Genomic DNA, 19,028 nt, shown 5'->3' on the forward strand with positions numbered 1-19,028 from the left:
CACGGCTCATCAATGGCTGTGGTGTGTGTGAGCCAGCTGGTTGTGCCTCAGAGTTGACATTTCCCTGGCCGAGCTCCTCTTCTTAGAAAGAAAACACGGGATGTAGGGCAACTCCAACAGCTGTGTTTAAATGCCAGACTTCATTTGACCTTCAGAAGCAGAGAACGTTGTCCTGTTTCTCACAAACATTCCCATCTCTTCTCAAGGGAGCCCCGTTACTTACAAACACGGCAATTCTACGATGACCATGACTGCCAGGCAGCATTGTGCACGTTGTGCACTGCCTAACTCCAGGCGGAACACCAGTCTACGTAAAAGTACCCTTTTTCTGTTGCACAGTGCTCAACCTGTGCAACAGTGCCTGGTGGCCCTGAGCCTCCAGAAATATTTCCGCTGGGTAGACAGGTGAGTGGGTCCCCTGAAGCTTTGAGAGGGCGGATGTGCTTGCCTTCTTGTTGATATGCGTCCCCTTGAGCAGGAGAAACTGACCAGTTCCACAAAAGGGACCTGGAGGTGGATGGCCCACCCTCGTTGATGAGCATTGCGTATGTCCCCAGCACGATGTCTCACTTACCTTCCCCTCCCCCCACATTCCAGCGGGCCCAGACTTGGCTTGTGTTAAAAGTCTCCGCAGCAACCCTTCCATATCTGACTCTTAATTTCTTGGGGCGGGGGGAATCTTCGATGTACTCGCCCCTGTGTCTTCTGTCTCCTCTCCTGGTCCCTGCCATCTCCCTCCGCCACCGCCATTGTCCGGGTTGCTCAGATCCCGAGCCCTGAGTCCTCCCTGACTCCGTGACGTCCCTCCCTGCCACCGCCCAGGTCAGTAAGTCCTGGTGGTCCTGCCTCCTAGATACACTTGGGTCCCCTCCTTCTTCACCTCCCTACCTCCTAGGTGTCCAGGCTGGCCAGCATCCCTCACCTGATGGGGGGTCCAGCCTCCTTCTGGCCTCCCTGCCTCAACGACGCCCCGCTGCAGACCCTTCTTTTCCCTGTGGCACCCAGAGGGGCCTCTAAGAAATTAAATTGAGAGAAGCCAGACCCCAAAGGCCCCCTACTGTATGATTCCTTGTATATGAAACGGCCAGCAGAGGCGGATCCACAGGGACAGAGAGCAGGTGGCTGGTTGCCAGGGGCTGGAGGGAGGGAGGATGGGGAGTGACTGCCCCGGGGTTCGGGGCTTCCTTTCGGGGCGGTGGGAGTGTTGTGGAACCAGGTAGAGGGCAGCGACTGCACAACACCGAAAGAACGAGATGCTGGTTCATCTGCATACTGAAAACACTGAATGGTGGATTTTATGTTATGTGTGTTTTACCGCAATCAATACAGAGTCTGATCAACCGCCCCCCCCCACGGCTCCCTAGATGCCCTCACAATAACCCCAAATTCGGTGTCGGGCCCCCAGGCTCCAGAGCCTCACCGGCCCCTGGAGGGCTCGTCCTCTGCATATCCCCGGGGTTCCTCCTCCAGGCCTCTGCACGGTTTCCCCTCCCCCTTTCCTCAGACTTTCCAGGGCTGCCTCTTCCCCACCTTTGAGGCTGCACCCCTGCTGACTCCTGAGTGCCTGGGACCCAGTCGGGGGTCTTTGTGGTCTGGATGAGCCGAACATACCAGCTGGGTGGGTTCCTCTTGCCCCATGCGGCTTCTGGCCACTGGCTCGCAGGGGCCTCTGGCCAGCTGGTCAACCCTTGCCCTCCGGCGGGCCCGCCAGAGCTGAGCCCTGAGCACGGCCTCCTGAGAGCCCGGCTTCGTCTTCGCCCCTCAGAATCCTTTCTTCTGCCAAAAGATTCATCCCTTTGGCACGAGCAGCGTTGGATTCTGCCTCAGTGCTTTCTGCTTCTGCAAATCCTCCGGGCTCCCATGCCCCTCCCTGCTAATACCCGTGCCCTTGAGAACTTTCGACTTCTTCTGGCTTCGGGGAGGGGTTGTCCAGAGAACCAGAATCACACCCGGCGCTTGGCACACACCACGGGCTAGACCACGGGGTAGGAAGGACAGCACCGGGCTTGTTCTGAAACGTCCCTACCTGTGTAGCGATGGTTCCTAAGGTGAAGGTCAGGAACGTCTGTACCTTGTCAGCTGCTATGGCTGCCTTGAAACGCCCTCGAAACTTTACCCGAAAGTCACCTTCTCAGTGAGGGGACCTTCCTACTTAAAATTGAACCCCCCCCCCCCATGCCCTCCCTGCCTCATTTTTCTTCAGAACCCTCATCACCATCGATGAACGGGGCAGAGGCTTTCCTAGGCCATAACTGCCTTGTCTGAATTGTTGGGGCGATGCTCACAGACGGTCAGAGAACAGCCAGCCCGCCCCCCTTGGCTCCTCAGGGCACAGTCCTGGCTGGGCCTCATCTTTCCTCTCCAGGACCATCGACGGCCCTTGCCCAGCTCCCTGCTCTGGCTTCTTGCTTCCAGACCTCCCTTGGAAGGGGCTGCCCAAAGGCAGACCTTAGCACTCCTCGGCTTAGCACTGACCGGGTGGCTTCTCAACTTCCGCACCGCTGACACTGCGGGCGGATAACCCCCTATTGGGGGAGCTGCTCTGACCATTGTAGGACGTCCAGCATCCCTGACCTCAGCCCCTGAGATGCCAGGAGCACCCGCCCTTGTGACAATTAAAAATGTCTCCAGATGTTGCCAAACATCCCCTCGGGGCAGAACCGCCCTTGGCCAAGACATCACCTTTTCTCTTAGGGATAATTTCAAGCAGATACAAAATCAGGGAGCACAGGGTGAAGAACCCCCGGGACCTGTCACCCAGCTGCAGAGTTATCAACCCCTGGTCAACCTTGTTCCATTCCCACACCTACCCAACACCCTCTTTATTACTTTGAAGCAAATCTCAGACATCGTATTAGTTTGTCTGCAAATATTTTGACAGTTCCCTCTAGAGAACAAAGACTCGGGGCACCTGGCTGGCTCATTTGGCAGAGCGTGCGGCTCTTGAACTCGGGATCATCAGTTCAAGCCCCATGGTGGGTGTAGAGCTTATTTAAAATAAAATAAAACAAAATAATGGCGTGTCTTCTAATCTATGGGCTTCTTGTTCATCTCTTTGATCCCTTGCAATTTATCTGTTGGAGAAACCACCTCTTGACCCCCCAGAGTCTCCACAGTCTGGATTTTTCCTGGCTGCACGCCTGTGGTGGCGTTTGGTATGTTCTTCTGTCTCCTGTATTTCCTGAAATTTGGTGGTTGGGTCCAGTGTTTACGCAGACTCGGGGTGGATTGTTTCTGGTGAGAAGGGTTCGGAGGCAATGCTGGGTTCTTCCATCAGGAGACGCACAGTCTCTGGTCTTCCTGTCTCTGATGTCAGCGGCTGCCTGCCTTAAGCCCTGGCAGGCTGCTTCTCCAGCTGCCCGGTGCCTGCCTCGGCCTGCCCCGGGCTTGTTGCGGGACCACACCGCTTGCCTGCGAGATGTTTCCCGGGCTGCCGGGGTGGGGTGGAGGTGGAGGCAGGCTCTCAGAGGCTGTGCCTGCTCTCCCCAACATCGTGGGCGCCTTAGCTGGGCAAGCAGGTCTCGTGCCTTGAAGGCCGTGCTGTGCACCACGGGAAAACTCTGTGGCCAGGACTCTATCTCCCAGAAGTCAGAGGTGAGGACTTCTCTCCCAGCCCTCGGGCAGTGGTGGTTTCACAGGTAAAGGGGAGAGAGAGGGCACCGGGGCAGCAGCTACAGCTGGGTAATGGGACGGGGGGTAGCACACAGGCCCCATCCGGGACCCGAGACTGGTGGAATGCTGTGGGCCCAGGAGGAGCAGTGGGCGGGCCTGCCTGCTCTCGCTGGATGCCGGGATGTACCCCTCCCTTACGTATCAAGGCACCTAGAGACTTTAGTCTGAGCTCCCTGCTTTGGTGGGAGGACTACACAAAGCCGGGTGCTGTGGGATAAGAAGGGAGAGCTCTGCTGGGCTGGGTGTCTGAGGACCTCTCAGAGGGAGCGACACTTGACCTGCATCTTCAAGGACATCTTCTTCCTCTGGACACGTCGTCCGTGTGCAGTGGGGCCCACAAGAGAGATGTGTTTAAACGCTTTTGTCTCCCCAAGGCGGTCAGCCTGCAGCTGGCACTCACCATGTGGGAATGGTCTGGAAGGGTCCAAGGGAAGAGGAAGCCACCGTGGGAGTGGGCGACAGCCACAGAGGTGGGTGGGAACTAGCGAGTCAGGGCTCCTAACACCAGCTCCTGTGGGTTGCCCTGGAGGACCCGCTTTACGTGGATTGTTTTATCACAAGAACCCTATGAGAATGGAAGTATTATTGACATTTAACAGACCAGCAAACTGAGGCACAGAGTGGTCAGTGATTCACTCCAGTCACGCAAGTGGTAGAGGCGTAAGTCAAACCCAGTTCTGGGTGATTCTAAAGGTGTAGAAAATGTAACTGACTGTGGTTCCTTAAGTAAGTCAGGGATCAATTGTCACCTAAAAGATGACTGGAGGTGGGGTCGAGGGCTGGCTTGGCAGTTGCACAAAATCATCAGAGCCCCAGGCTCCACCGTCCTGTTTATGGCTTCCATCGCCAAAGTCACCTCATAGCCCGAGATGGCTGCTGGAGCTCCAGCTGTCTCATCTGTTTTATAGGCAAGAAGAAGAAGAGAGGAGAAGGAGCACAGACCTTCCTCCTACTCTAATTGGCTCTTTAAAGAGGGTCTCTATTAGTCCCACTCAACAGCTTCCAGATCATTGGCTACCGCAGCTCCAAAGGAGGACGGGAAATGCAGTCTTAGTTGGGCACGTCGCTGTGCAAAGACCAGAGCTCTGTGAGCGAGGAAGAGGGAGATGATATTATAGGGCCTCCCTCCCCACCTCACCAGCCCCCAGGGGAGCCATTTTCCACGCCTCCCAGTTTCCCCGGAGCAGCGTGTCCCAGGACGCATGTAATCCAGACCCACCGATGGGAGTAACTTGAGGCTTTGAAAGTCATTCAGCCCTTCTCTTCTGGACTGCTTTGCTGGGGGACGCAGGCCCAGAGAGGCATGTCCTGGGCCGTGTGCTGCAAGATGAGGTGCCACAGTCTCACCGCTCGTCCCTGGCTTTGCCTGTGGTCTCCTACGGGGGACCTGCGGCACCGTCTGATGCGCGTAGAATCTGTTCTCGTTTATTACGCCGGTTGGTGGTTTCGAGCGTGTGGGCTGGTGTCAGAGAGACCCGGCTTTGGCCCTTGGCTCCGCCTTTCCCTGGTTGCATGACCATGGGCAAATGTGCTTGCTTGTTCGTGAATTTTCATCCCCTCGCCTGTGAAACGGGCATCACGATTCTGCCACACGTATGTCGAGGGCTTATTTGGCACCAGCCCTTCTGAATGCTCCATGGACACTAATATGCTGAGCCTCGCCAGTGGGCCTGTGAGATAGGGACGGCTGTCATTTCCATCGTATAGGTGAGGAAACTGAGGCACGAGGAGTTTAAGTACAGCGAGGGAATCACCAGGCTGGGAGAGAAACCTTATCTGACCGGAGCTCACTGATGTCTGTGACGGGCTCCATTTAGCACCTCGTGCATAGTAGGTACTTGGCACACGTTGGCTAATGCTACCCTGTTCCCCAGTCCCCTGGCCTTTGGTGCCCACACTTGGCTAAACGTTGTCTGCCTGGCTCTTTGTAGTTCCATTCGTTCCACTGGCTGTTTTTATTTCTATTTCCTTGGAATTCTGGATTCTAGATGTGCGTCTCAGTGGTCATTTGCAGCACGCATGAGAAGACCAGGGCTTTGGGGCGATGTGACAGCTTCCCAAATGGGAGTAACTGGGAACGCGATGTTCATTCTGCAGAAACCAGTGACCCAGCTGCCTTCCCTGGGGGAGTGGCCCATGGACTCTTCTTTTGTAGCTTTGCCAGGGTGACTGGGATGGTCTCTGCTGGGAGAGGCCATGCCAACAGGGTGTCATGTCTATGCTGAAGGCTTACTGGGAAGAAGCACCAGGACAGGGCAGCAGGCAGATGTGGGAGAATAGGGATGGGAGCCATGAACTCTCCTGCCATTATTTCTTCACAGAGCCTCGGGCCTGGAGAAGACCAGGCCTGGTGGCCCTCTCAGCCCTAGGACAATGGGACTTTCTGACAACAGCCCCAGAAACAGGACTGGGGATTGAGGCAGACCCCGCCGACCGACTTCCTAATACCTATTCTGTTTGTGCTGACAAAACATCGCTTGGCTTTTTAATCAAAAGAGCCAGCCATGACCATTCTGTCACCAAATGCTCATGCTGATCATGTGACCCAGGCAATCGGTCCCGAAGTAGAAGGTCTGCCCGGGGCATTTCTGGGAAAGCTTTTGCTCTCCGGACGAAAAGAGGCAGGTGTAGTTAGCATGGCCCGTGGCCTTTCCCCGTCCTTAGACTTGTCTTGTATCCAAGTGTGAGGACTAGGGCCATGGCACAACCATCTTGTGACTCGGAGGCCAAAGCACGAGGATGGAGGGTGAATTATATTAGGGAAGGTGGAGTCACAGTCCCTGATCCTAGCAGCTGCTTGCTTCTGGTTGTGTTATGTGAAAAAGAAAAAGAACCCCCTGCCTATTTGTTTAAGCCTCTATCGGTTGGGTTTTGTTTTTTGCAGGCGAATGTGTTCCTAACTGATACCGAAGTGAAGGCAGAGGGTGGGTTGGGCCAATCAGGGACCCTGCGTGCTCAGAGAGGCTCATAACTGCTCCTCAGGACTGCTGTGTGCTAAGGCCTTTACTGGGCCTTGGTGACATCCGGCAAATCAGGCCCAGACCCTTCCCTCTAGGGGGTCATGGTCCATCAAAAAAGAGGACACAAATTGTTCATTGGTACAGACTGTTGTACAATGCTCCGGGTATAAGAAATCCCTTCCCTTTGCAAAGTCAGATGAAACCCTACTCGAAGGCCCACGTACCAAGCTTGGCAAAAACTACAATTGCTCAGGATCACCAGGGAGCTTAGGGCTTGGTCAGCCCTAAAAACTCGAAGGGGACCTTTGTCTTCCGCCTTTCACATTTCTGCGGACCCGGTCTGGTTTTCGTTAAATAAGATTAGCTGCTATAACGAGGAAACCCCGAAGTCTCAGGGTACAGCACCATGAAGATTTATTTCTTGTTCATGGGAGTTGGGTGTGGGCTGGTGGGAGCTGGTGAGCACATGGGGGTCAGCTTGGTGCAGCCTTTCCGTCTTGTGGCTCTGCTTCCTCTAGGTAGGTCTTCGGGGTCCTCTCATTCAGCAGGGAGATGGGGAAGGAGAGATGAGGCCGACACATAGGAGGGTCTTTGGCCTGGGAGTGATGTCATCACTTCCTCTCACGTTCCATTGGCCGGAACTTGGTCACGTGGCCATCCCTTACAGCAAGGGAGGCTGGGAAATGGAGTCTCGTTGTGTGCCCAGAGATACTGTGGACACCTGTTGGCCCTCAGAGGTGATGGCCAGCGGTCTCCCTTCGTCATCTCTCCAAGCCCCTGTCTACAGCTGTTTCTCCTCACAGAGCAGCCAGTCAAGGCCCTTGGAGCACCTGGACCTTCCCAACATAAACACCTGAGCATGGGCCATCTCCAGGAAGCCCACTTGACCGGGGAAGGGCCCTCTTCTCTGGAGCCACCCACACCTGGGGTTAGAACAGGTTTCTCAACCTCGGCACTATTCTGTTTTGGGTTAGATGGCTTTTGGTGGTGGGGGTATCCTGCACACGGTAGGATGTGAGCAACATGCCTGTCCTCCACCCACAAGATGTCCATAGCACCTCCCAGCTGTGACAACCAAGTCTCCAGGCGTTGCCCAATGTCCCTGGGGGTGTGTATGTGGCAAAATCGTACCTGGTTGAGAACGCTGCATTAGGAGATGCCAGAACTTTAGATAAAAAAGGCTGCCTTCTCCTTGGTGGACGGCTGAGGTGCAAGGAGGGAGAGGCACACGTTGTGTCCTGGCATGTCTGTGGCAGCAGAAAATAAAACCAAGATGGCAACTCATTTACCAGAAAATCATAGTTAAAATAACAACGAGATGAGATCAACATTGTAACGAGGTCTCTGTAGGGCTGGGCGTGTTCCAAAGGCAGGACCGTCAGGTCAACTGCACGGGATCAGGGTGCTTTTCAAAGGAGGAGACACTTCCACCAGGTCACAGGCTCTCTGTCCCTATTGTCCCCGTACAGGCCCACTGTACCACTGGTCACGCTGCAATGATTTGCTTCTTCTCTAAACCCTGCCTTTTGTCCTACTGTGTCCCAGTGCTGTGCACATAGTAGGTGCTCAGGCTACTGAATGAATGAAGCAATCAATCGATAAATGAAGGAACTGATCCAGCACAAGAAGATTGAACTTTGGTCTGTGCAGTAAGGAGCCATTGCAGGGTTTTGAGCAGGGGAGTTGCCTGCTGTTGGGTGGAGGCAGGGAGGCCAACTGTGGTGACTGTTCAGGTGGGAGCTGATGAGGGCCGAGAAGAGCTCTTTCAGAGAAACAGTTGTTGATGACTGATTCGTTGTGGCAGGGAGGGAGAGAGGGAGGAGTCTGGATGGTGCAGAGAATGGGGGCCTAGGGTCACGGACTAGGAGTGGAGGGGGCTGGGAGCGAGGCGCCTGGAAGACCACACACCCCCTTGTGGGGAGGAGTCCAGCAGGTGGGAGAGTCTGGGGTCTGAAAGGGAAGTTCAACTGAGCAATGGAAAATTAGGAGTCATTCACGTGTAGTGCCTGGAAGAACAAACACGTAATTCTACTTTTCGGAAGCTGGCTGTAGCTGTTTCTGCAAACACACAAGGCAGTCACAGCCCTGATGTTCTGAGAAAGAGCAACTTTCCTTTGGAAGAATAGTCGAAAGAGCTCTTGGCTGGGTTAAAGGTCTTGGGTTTGCCTGGAAGCAAGGTCGAAGGGGGAGAAGTGCTCCATTTCCCCCAGAGATGGGGAATGGGTGTGTGTATGTGAAAACGCCGGAGGGCAGGAGCAGGCCATTAAGAGACAGGGTTTCCTCAGAGACAGGGGCTGACACCCTTGAGAAGCTGAGATGGCCAACATTCCGTTTGAAATGACTCCTCCTGTGTAATTACCCTTTACGTTTGAACTCCATAATAGAAAGGTAAATAACCCAATTAGAAATGGGCAAAGGATCTGAACAGGCATTTCTCCAAAGGAGATAAACAGATAGCTGACAGCACAGGAAAAGATGCTCAACATCCTTAGCCGTTAGGGAAATGCAGATCAAAACCACAAGGAGATACTGCTTCACACCTAGGAGGAGGGCGAGTATCAAAAAGACAGAAACAAGGGGCGCCTGGGTGGCTCAGCTGGTTAAGTGTCCAACTTCAGCTCTGGTCATGAGCTCACGATCTGTGAGTTCAAGCCCCGCATTGGGCTCTGTGCTAACAGCTCAGAGCCTGGAGCTTGCTTGCTTCAGATTCTGTGCCTCCCTCTTTCTCTGCCCCTCCCCTGCTCATGCTCTGTCTCTCTCTCTCAAAAATGAGTAAACGTTTTTAAAATTAAAAAAAAAAGGCAGAAACGAACACGTGTTGTTGAGGCTGTGGAGGAGTTGGAGCCCTCACGAACTGCTGGTGGGAATGTAACATGGTGTAGCCACTGTGCAAAACAGTCTGGAAGTTTCTCAAAAGCCTCAGTATGACTCAACAATTTCACTGCTAGAGAACACCCAAGAGAAACGAAAAGGGAATCCATTAAAAAAAGAAACAAAACCAATCAACCCGTACATGAAATGTCCACGGCAGCGTTATTCACAACGGCCAAAATACGGAAACAACCCAGTATCCATCAACGGATGAACGGATGAACAGAATGTGGTATGGCCATGCGGCGGAATATGATTCAGCCATAGAAAGGCATGAAGTACTGATACGCGCTCCCATGTGGATGGACCTCAGAAACGTTATGCTAGAAGACATCCGGATGGCCAACAGGCACATGAAAAGATGCTCAATGTTGCTCCTCATCAGGGAAATACAAATCAAAACCACACTCAGGTATCACCTCACGCCAGTCAGAGTGGCCAAAATGAACAAATCAGGAGACTATAGATGCTGAAGAGGATGTGGAGAAACGGGAACCCTCTTGCACTGTTGGTGGGAATGCAAATTGGTGCAGCTGCTCTGGAAAGCAGTGTGGAGGTTCCTCAGAAAATTAAACATAGACCTACCCTATGACCCAGCAATAGCACTGCTAGGAATTTACCCAAGGGATACAGGAGTACTGATGCATAGGGGCACTTGTACCCCAATGTTTAGAGCAGCACTCTCAACAATAGCCGAATTATGGAAAGAGCCTAAATGTCCATCAACTGATGAATGGATAAAGAAATTGTGGTTTATATACACAATGGAGTACTACATGGCAATGAGAAAGAACGAAATATGGCCCTTTGTAGCAACGTGGATGGAACTGGAGAGTGTGATGCTAAGTGAAATAAGCCATACAGAGAAAGACAGATACCATATGGTTTCACTCTTATGTGGATCCTGAGAAACGTAACAGAAACCCATGGGGGAGGGGAAGGAAAAAAAAAAAAAGAGGTTAGAGGGGGAGAGAGCCAAAGCAGAAGAGACTGTTAAAAACTGAGAACAAACTGAGGGTTGATGGGGGTGGGAGGGAGGGGAGGGGAGGTGATGGGTATTGAGGAGGGCACCTTTTGGGATGAGTACTGGGTGTTGTATGGAAACCAATTTGACAATAAATTTCATATATTGAAAAAAATAAATAAAAATAAATAAAATTAAAAAAAAAAAAGAAAGAAACGTTATGCTGAGCAAAAGAAGCCAGACACAAAAGGTCACACGTGTTGTGTGATTCTTCCAAAAGATGCGAATCTGTAGAGATAGAAGGTAGGTTAGTGGCTGCCAGGGGCTGGGGCGGGGACGGGGCGCAGGGTGACGGCTACGTGGGGTGATGGAAATGTTCTGGAATTAGATCGTGATGATGGTCACACGGCATTGTGAATGTGACTAAAAACGACTGACCAGTATACTTTAGAATGGTTAAAATAGTTCTTTGAGGAAGATGGGGTGGCAGCTGCAGCAGAGGCGGGGTCACCTACTCCTGCCCCTGCCTCCCTTCTGTTCCCTCTCCCCGAGGAACGAGGAACGAGGAACCGGTCAGTCAGGAGGCCACAGCACGGCTTCCGCTTCTTGAGATAGTGGAAAGACAGCCGCGGAACCAGAGGTGGCGGATCACCAAATTAGGATGACTCTGAGCAGCCATAACGTAAAATCTTTGGAGAAGGTGTGTGCTAACTTGAGCAGAGGTGCAAAGGAAAAGAATCTCACTGTGAAGGGACCAGTTTGAATACCTACCAAGGCTGTGAGAAACACTGCAAGAAAAACTGTCCGTGCTGAAGGTTCTAAGACTTGGGATCTTTGCCAGATGAGGACCCACAAGCCACTCACTGGTTGACATTGTCCTGCGGCTGCTCGGCAGACATAACCTCCATCAGCAGCGAGCCAGCGGTCAAGGTTGAAGTGACCACTGCAGGTGATTTAAGCGGCATTTCTCATACATCGATTACCAATTGTTAAAAAAATAAAATAAAATAAAATGGTTAAGGGGCACCTGGGTGGCTCCGTTGGTTAAGTGTCTGACTCTTGATTTTGGCTCGGGTCATGATCTCATGATTTGTGAGTTCAAGCCCTGTGCTGGGCTCTGCTCTGACAGTGCAGAGTCTGCTTGGGATTCTCTCCCTCCCTCTCTCTCTGTCCCTCCCCTGTTCGCACTCTCTTCTCTCAAAATAAATAAATAAACTTTAAAAGAAAGAAAGAAAAGAAAATGGTTGATAAAATGAAGTTTATCTCGACACAAAAAAATTTCTTAAAGTAGGTTCCATGCCCAGTGTGGGGCTTGACCTCATGACCCTGAGATCAAGAGCTGCGTGCTCCACCTACCGAGCCACCCAGATCCCCCCCGCCAATATTTTCTAAGTATATGGGAAGTCTCTGTACTTTCTGCTTACTTTCCCCGGAAAGCTAAAAGTACTCTAAGGTGTATTAATTAACAAAACACACAGAAAAACACGAGGTGGCCATGAAGGGTAGGAAAGCTGTAGCCTTGGGCCCCGTGGCACCACCTGCAAGCTACTAGGTGTGGGGACCCCCTCCCTGTGCATCTACCGTTGTCACCGCCAGCCTGCACCTCCCTGGCCCCGCCACGGTTCTCCCCTTCCTCTTTCTGAATGACTGAGCTTCCCTTTGGTCAGCAGAGGCTGCCTACAGAGAGCCGGTCAAAGGGCTTGTTTGTTGCCTTTGACCCTCATGACAAGCCCGTGAGGAATCGAGGGTTGAGGGAGGTCAGGACATTTGCCCAGGATCAATGAGTGGTTAAGTGGCAGAGCCTGGCCGGGCGGGACCGCGGGTGTGTCCGGTCCCAGTGTGCACAGGAGAGGGGCGTTGCCGTTGGGTCAGTTCCCAGGCAGCCCCTGGACAGCAATGCCCTGAGTCTGGAGACAATACACCCACTGGCCTGGAGACACAGAAGCACACTCACACATTCTGACACATGGACGTATACTCCCCCCTGCACGGATCACACCTACACACACCCGCTGGCACCGAGATACAGGCAAACACACATGGACACACACCTGCACTCACACTGAAACAGTCACATCCACGTGTGAACTAGACACGCACTCGCACAGATGCTGAAGCACATTCGCCCACCTGGAAACACACACACACACACCGAAACGGACATTTATACCTACACAGTGAGACATAGACCCAGACAACTCATACACACACAGACACGCACAAACGCGGAAACACAGACAGACCCAAACAGTAACACACTCCCATGAGGGGCTGGGCTCGGTAGCTGGGCTCCAGCCTGCAATTTAAAAGTGCTGATTACCTAAGTCCTGGGCTGGAGGAGGGGGAAACAGGCTGGCTCTGAGTTTCCCGTGGCCTGTGGGTCACTTTGACCCGGCCAGGCCTCACCACAGGCACTTAGCCATCTGGTGCCCAGGCAGCCGCCTCCAGCTGCTCTCACTGGGGAGAGTAGGAATCAGGGAGAGGGCAACTCGGGGACCAGGGCGGAGTGCTCCTAGGGGCCGCTCCCCTTAACCTAGGGCCACGTCTCCTTCCAATTGCTTAACCTCAGACTGTCAGAGTCCTTGAGTGTGGCGGTTACTGAACCCTGACGGTCACAGCTAACGGTAATAGCAGCAGCAGTGACAGCATTACTGAAGAGCATCGATTTGCTAAACATCTTCTGTGCGCCAAGCACCGTGCTGAGAGCATTGTCACCTTCGATCCTCACAACAAGCCTAGGAGATCAGTACTAGCCTCGTACCATTATGCTGATGAGGACACAGAGGTCTGCAGAGGCAAAACACCCTGCCCAAGCTGGTCTTAGAACCCAGGTTGTATCAGTCAGCTCTTGCTACAATAATGCTGCATAACAAACCAGCCCGGACGCAGGGGCTTACGGAGAGCGTTTATGCTCCTGTACGTGTCTGCAGGGTGAGGGTAGGTTGGCTGGTCTAGTGTGAGCTGGTCTCTTCCATGTTGGTTTGTTCTGGGGCCCAGGCTAAAGGGGTGGTGGTCACCCAGGATTTGTGCTCCTCATGGTAGGTCACCAGAGCACCAGAGGGCAGAGCATACCGCACAAGCCCATTTGAGGGCTCTGTTTATGTTATGCCCATTCCTGTTCCATTAGCCAAAGCAAGCCGCCTAGGCCCAAAGTCAATGGCGCGGGGAAGTCTGCTCTCCCCACAACGGGAGGGGAAGAGTGAGGGTGAATACCCGCTGAGCGACAATTCAATCTGATGCTCAGGTTTAACTCTGAAACCCAGGCTCACCACCCGTATGTGACGTTGCCTCCGTGGGCGGATAGCTTTGCACAGGATGGGACATTAAGGGTCAGGCTTCCTGAGGGTGGAGGTCCTGGCTCCGACACTTCCTGGCTGTTGCTTAAGCTTTCTGGGCCTCACTTTTCTCATCTGTGCGACGGGTTGTGTGTAGTACCAATGGGATGATGTAGATCAAGTGTTTGCCAGGAGGCCAGCACGTGGGGAGCCTTCAGCAGACAGCAGCTGATGTTACTGGCTGTTGTCTCTAGCCGTTCTCACCTGGGGGCCGCAACCCCCTTCCCAGAGCCATCTGGAAATGTCTGGGGGGGGGGGTATTTCAAAGCGTGGGCCGGGGACACTCCATGTTTGCAAGACCCGCCCACACCACAAAAAATGGTCTCGCTCAAATGCTGAGCGCCCTCCTCCGGAAACCGGACAGATTCTCACGCGGGCACTCGGTGTCACAGATGGAGAGATCGAGGCCCGAGGAGGGGTGGGGGCTAGACCGGGAGGTGGCCTTGGGGTTCCTCGGTAAATACAGCGAGTCAGCTTGCCGCTGGGATGCCATGTAACAAGGACGCATGGAGCAGGCAGCGGGGGTCACTGGTGAGGGGGTGGGATGACAGCTTTCCCCGGGGGTGGCCCCACTGGAACTCAGCTGTACCGGCGCTACTCTCCTGAACCGGGCTGCCAAGCCCCAGATTTATGAAAACAAGAACAGGCCAGCGGGTGACGACACGCACACCTCTGCGGAGGAGCGATCAGCCGCTCACAGCGATCAAAGCTCACGGCCCCAGGATGGGCAGCGACACCACGACACCAGGCAGGGGGAGGGGGCGGGGCGCAGCCGCACTTCGGTGACGTCCTGGCCGCCAGAGGCACAGCCTCGGGGAATCATGGGAGACAAAACCCACCCGAGGGGCAGTCTGCAAAATACCCTGTGTTCTCCCAAAGTGCCAGTGTCGTGAAAGACAAGGTCAGGCGAAAGGAATGTTCCACATCAAAGCCGGCGGAAGGCAACACGTGGTCCTGCGCTGGAGCCTGGATCTGATGAGAAAACGCACCAGGAAGGATGTTTTCGGGACAATCGGTGAAATTCGAATGTGACCTATATGTTGGATATGATCTTGTAGCAATAATACACTTCCTGATTTGGGTCACAGTCTCGAGGTTTCGTAGGAAAACATCTTTGTTCTTAGGAAATAGCCACTGAAGTATTTAGCGCCGGGAGTCTGCAATTTACTTTCAAATAGTTGATAAAAAAAAATGATTACATATGGGGTGCTTGGGTGGCTCAGTTGGTTAAGCATTCGACTTCGGCTCAGGTCATGATCTCACTGTTCATGAGTTCGAGCCCCACATCAGGCTCTGTGCTAACAGCTGGGAGCCTGGAGCCTGCTTCAGATTCTGTGTCTCCCTCTCTCTCTGGCCCTGCCCTGCTCATACTCTCTCTCTCTCAAAAATAAATAAACGTTAAAAAAACAATTACATATAAACAGACAAGGCAAATGCTGGGAAACGATAATAGGTAAACCAAGGTGAAAGGTATATGGGTTTATTGTATAATTCCTGCAAGTTTTTGGGGGGTTGGGAAATTTTCCAGGTAAAAAAGTTTTTAATCACTTAAAATGTGCAGCAGTCTGGTTCGTGTCATTAAGAAGTTCAAGAGATTGTTAAAGATTAAGGCTCATGTGTCTTTTTGAAAGAAGGCACAGGAAGTGCATTGGTAAATAGTGCAAATAAAACAGTATTCTAATCAGAAAGAAAAGCACTTGGGGAAAATGCCCCAAATTGTAAATAATGGGAGAAAAAAACCAAATTAAGTAAGGTATCATTATTCAACTATTAAATCAATGTAAATATGTTTGGAATAATAATATTCGCTGCGGGCAGGTCAGGGAAATGGAAACTTCACCCTTCTGCAGAGGCACAAAGCCTTATTTATTTTTTATTGAAGTATAGGTGATGCACGATGTTGTGTTAGTCTCAGGTGTATGACATCGTGATAGGACAAGTCTGTCCATGTGCTGTGCTCACCGCCAAGTGTAGCGACCGTGGGTCACCACCCATCGCTACTTTTTTCAACACCACGGACTGTATTCCCTATGCTGTGCCTTTTATCCCGGTGGCTTCTTCATTCCAGAGCTGGAAGCCTGTATCTCCCCCTCTGTCTTCACCCCCTTTGGCTCATCCCCCCCAACAGCTCCCTCTCCCCTCTGGCAACCATTGATTTGTTCTCTGTATTTATGGATGTTTCTGCTTCTTGTTTGTTGGTTCGTTTGTTTTGTTCTTTGGATTCTGCATATAAGTGGAACCATATGGCCTTTGTCTTTCTCTGTCTGACTCATTTCTCTTAGCAGAATGCCTTCTAGGTTCATCCATGTCGCTGCACTCCTTGGGAAAGGAGTTTGGCTGTCTGGACCCTTTGCCTCTGGGGGTGAATCCTAAGGAAATAATCCTAAACCAGACTTCACGCATTAAGATGACCCATGTGCCCCAAGAGGCAATGTCTTTGCTGAGGCCTCTCAACCCTTAGTTCTCATTGCTTTCCAGCCTCCTTCCTGGGTGCACCCCTGCTGAGATTTCCAAGTCACCTAGCATTTGGGGCCACGACTGCCTGTTCCTGTACCCGTGGCAGCCCCTGTTTGCCTCCCCAGCACTCAGTAGCGCTCAGAGCTCCACCCCCACCCCCACCCCCACCAGAGTGTTTCTGGAACCAAGCCAATAAATGGGAAATGCCATCTTCTCCTAGAGTCCAGTCACTCGCCATTCCCCGGCCACCGTTGCTTGATTGGGGTGGGCCACCTGACCCAAAGGTATAGTTCTCACACCCTCAGCCACCTGGATGGACACCTGGCTCGCGTGGAAGCAACTGGATCTCATTTCTGAGGTTTATTGTTTTTTAGGATTTTATTTTTCAAATGTTTAATTTTGAGAGAGAGAGCGAGCGAGCAGGGGAGCAGCAGAGACAGAGGGGGACAGAGGATCCGAAGCAGGCTCCACGCTGACAGCCCGACGCAGGGGCTCAAACCCATGAACTGTGAGATCACGACCTGAGCTGAAGTCGGACGCTCAACCGACTGAACCACCCAGTCGCCCCTTTTAGGATTTTATGTTTAAGTAATCTCTACACCCAATGTGGAGCTCGAATTCACAACCTGGGGATCAAGAGTCGCCAGCCAGGTGTCCCTCATCTTTGGGGTTTAAAAAACAAACGTATTATCTAATTTCCAGACGTTGGGAGATGTTCCAAACATTGGGATTTGCTTGCTAGCTTAATCCCAGTGTTTAGGAAAATAAACTATGTGATTGGAATCCCTTGAAATCTGTTGAGATTTGCTTTATGCCCCAGCATATGGTTGATTTTGCCAAGTGTTGTATATGACCTTGAAAAGAATATATGTTCTGCACTTGCTGGAAGGACATTTTTTTTTTTTTTTTTAAGTAGGCTCCACGCCCAACATGGGGCTTGAACTCACGACCCTGGGGTGGAGTCAGGTATTCTACTGATTGAGCCTGCCAGGTACCCTGAGGGCCATTTCTGAGGAGATCACGGTATAGAGCTGGCTCGTCATGTTCATGTTCAAATATGTAGCCCCACAGGGTTTTTCCTGCTTTTCCCCTCAGTTACCGAGACAAACATTTTAACTCCACAAGATATTTTTATTAGTTTCACCATCTAACTTATTTTATTTTTTATTTTTAATGGTTTTTATTTTTTTTTATTAAAAAAATTTTTTTTTAACGTTTTATTTATTTTTGAGACAGAGAGAGACAGGGCATGAACGGGGGAGGGGCAGAGAGAGAGGGAGACACAGAATCGGAAGCAGGCTCCAGGCTCTGAGCCGTCAGCCCAGAGCCCGACGCAGGGCTCGAACTTACGGACCATGAGATCGTGACCTGAGCCGAAGTCGGACGTTTAACCGATTGAGCCACCCAGCCGCCCCTAATGTTTTTTTATTTTTGAGAGAGAGAGAGAGAGAGAGAGAGAGAGAGAGAGAGAGAGAAAGACAGCAAGCGAGCATGAGTGGGGAGGGGCAGAGAGAGAGGGAGACACAGAATCCGAAGTGGGCTCCAGGCTCCGAGCTGTCAGCACAGAGCCTGACGCGGGGCTTGATCTCGAGAACCGTGAGAGGGTGACCTGAGCCCAAATCGAGCTGGACGCTTAACTGACTGAGCCACCCAGGCACCCCCCTCTTTGTTTCCATTTTTGAGGGACGACTTCACTGGACTCAAATTCAGTTTGGGCCTTCCTTCACCCAGTGATTCATTTGGTACATTTGACGAGTGCCTGACCGGTGCTGGGTGTGTGCCAGGTGCTAGAGATCCAGTGGTGGCCAAAGCAGGAAATGCCCTTGCTCTCCAAGAAGAGGAGGGAAGGGTGTGCCTGACAGGGAACAGGAGGTGCAAAGGCCTGGGGCTGGAAGCAACTGAGAAGAGGTCAGTGTGGCTGGAATACAGACAGCAAGAACTGAAATGGCGGGGCCATATGGGACCTCTGGAGGCCATGGTGAGGACTAATGACTTACCTCAGTCCTTAGAGGAGTAGTCAGGCTTCTTAGAAAAGATGAAGCTTTAACTGGACCTTGAAGGGTGGATGTGATGGGAAGAAACAGAGAAAGGAGCAGAAGCACGATGTGTTTTGAGCATTGAGTATTTGGATAAGTGCCGATCCTGCGCTGGATCCTGTGCTGGGCTTTTTTTTTTTTTTTTTTTTTTTTTTTTTTTTTTTTTAAATTTTTTTTTTCAACGTTTTTTATTTATTTTTGGGACAGAGAGAGACAGAGCATGAACGGGGGAGGGGCAGAGACAGAGGGAGACACAGAATCGGAAACAGGCTCCAGGCTCCGAGCCATCAGCCCATAGCCTGACGCGGGGCTCGAACTCACGGACCGCGAGATCGTGACCTGGCTGAAGTCGGACGCTTAACCGACTGCGCCACCCAGGCGCCCCTGTGCTGGGCTTTTTTATGTCGTTTCCCCCGTCCTAGGGAGGCAGGGTTGCACAGTGGTAAAAGGCCAGGGCTGGCTTTGGGCTGGCTGGCTTGAAGCGCATCACTTACTCAGCTGTCTGCCTGTGGGCCAGTCCCTTCCCCAGAAGTTGGTTCCCTCATTTGGAAAGCCAGAATAACACTCCCCGCCTCACAGGGCAGTTCCGAGGCTTAAGCTGAGTCTGCAGCTTTGTAAGAGCTTGAAGAGCTTGGCTGTTTGTTTTAATTGGTAGAGTTTTCTCTTCTGCTGAGCATCAGAGAGGGTAAGTCACTTGCCCCGGGCCCACAGCCAGAAAGTTGGGGGGGAGGGG

This window comes from Neofelis nebulosa, chromosome 16 (genome assembly GCF_028018385.1).
Source record: "Neofelis nebulosa isolate mNeoNeb1 chromosome 16, mNeoNeb1.pri, whole genome shotgun sequence".
In the NCBI taxonomy this organism is placed as follows: domain Eukaryota; kingdom Metazoa; phylum Chordata; class Mammalia; order Carnivora; family Felidae; genus Neofelis; species Neofelis nebulosa.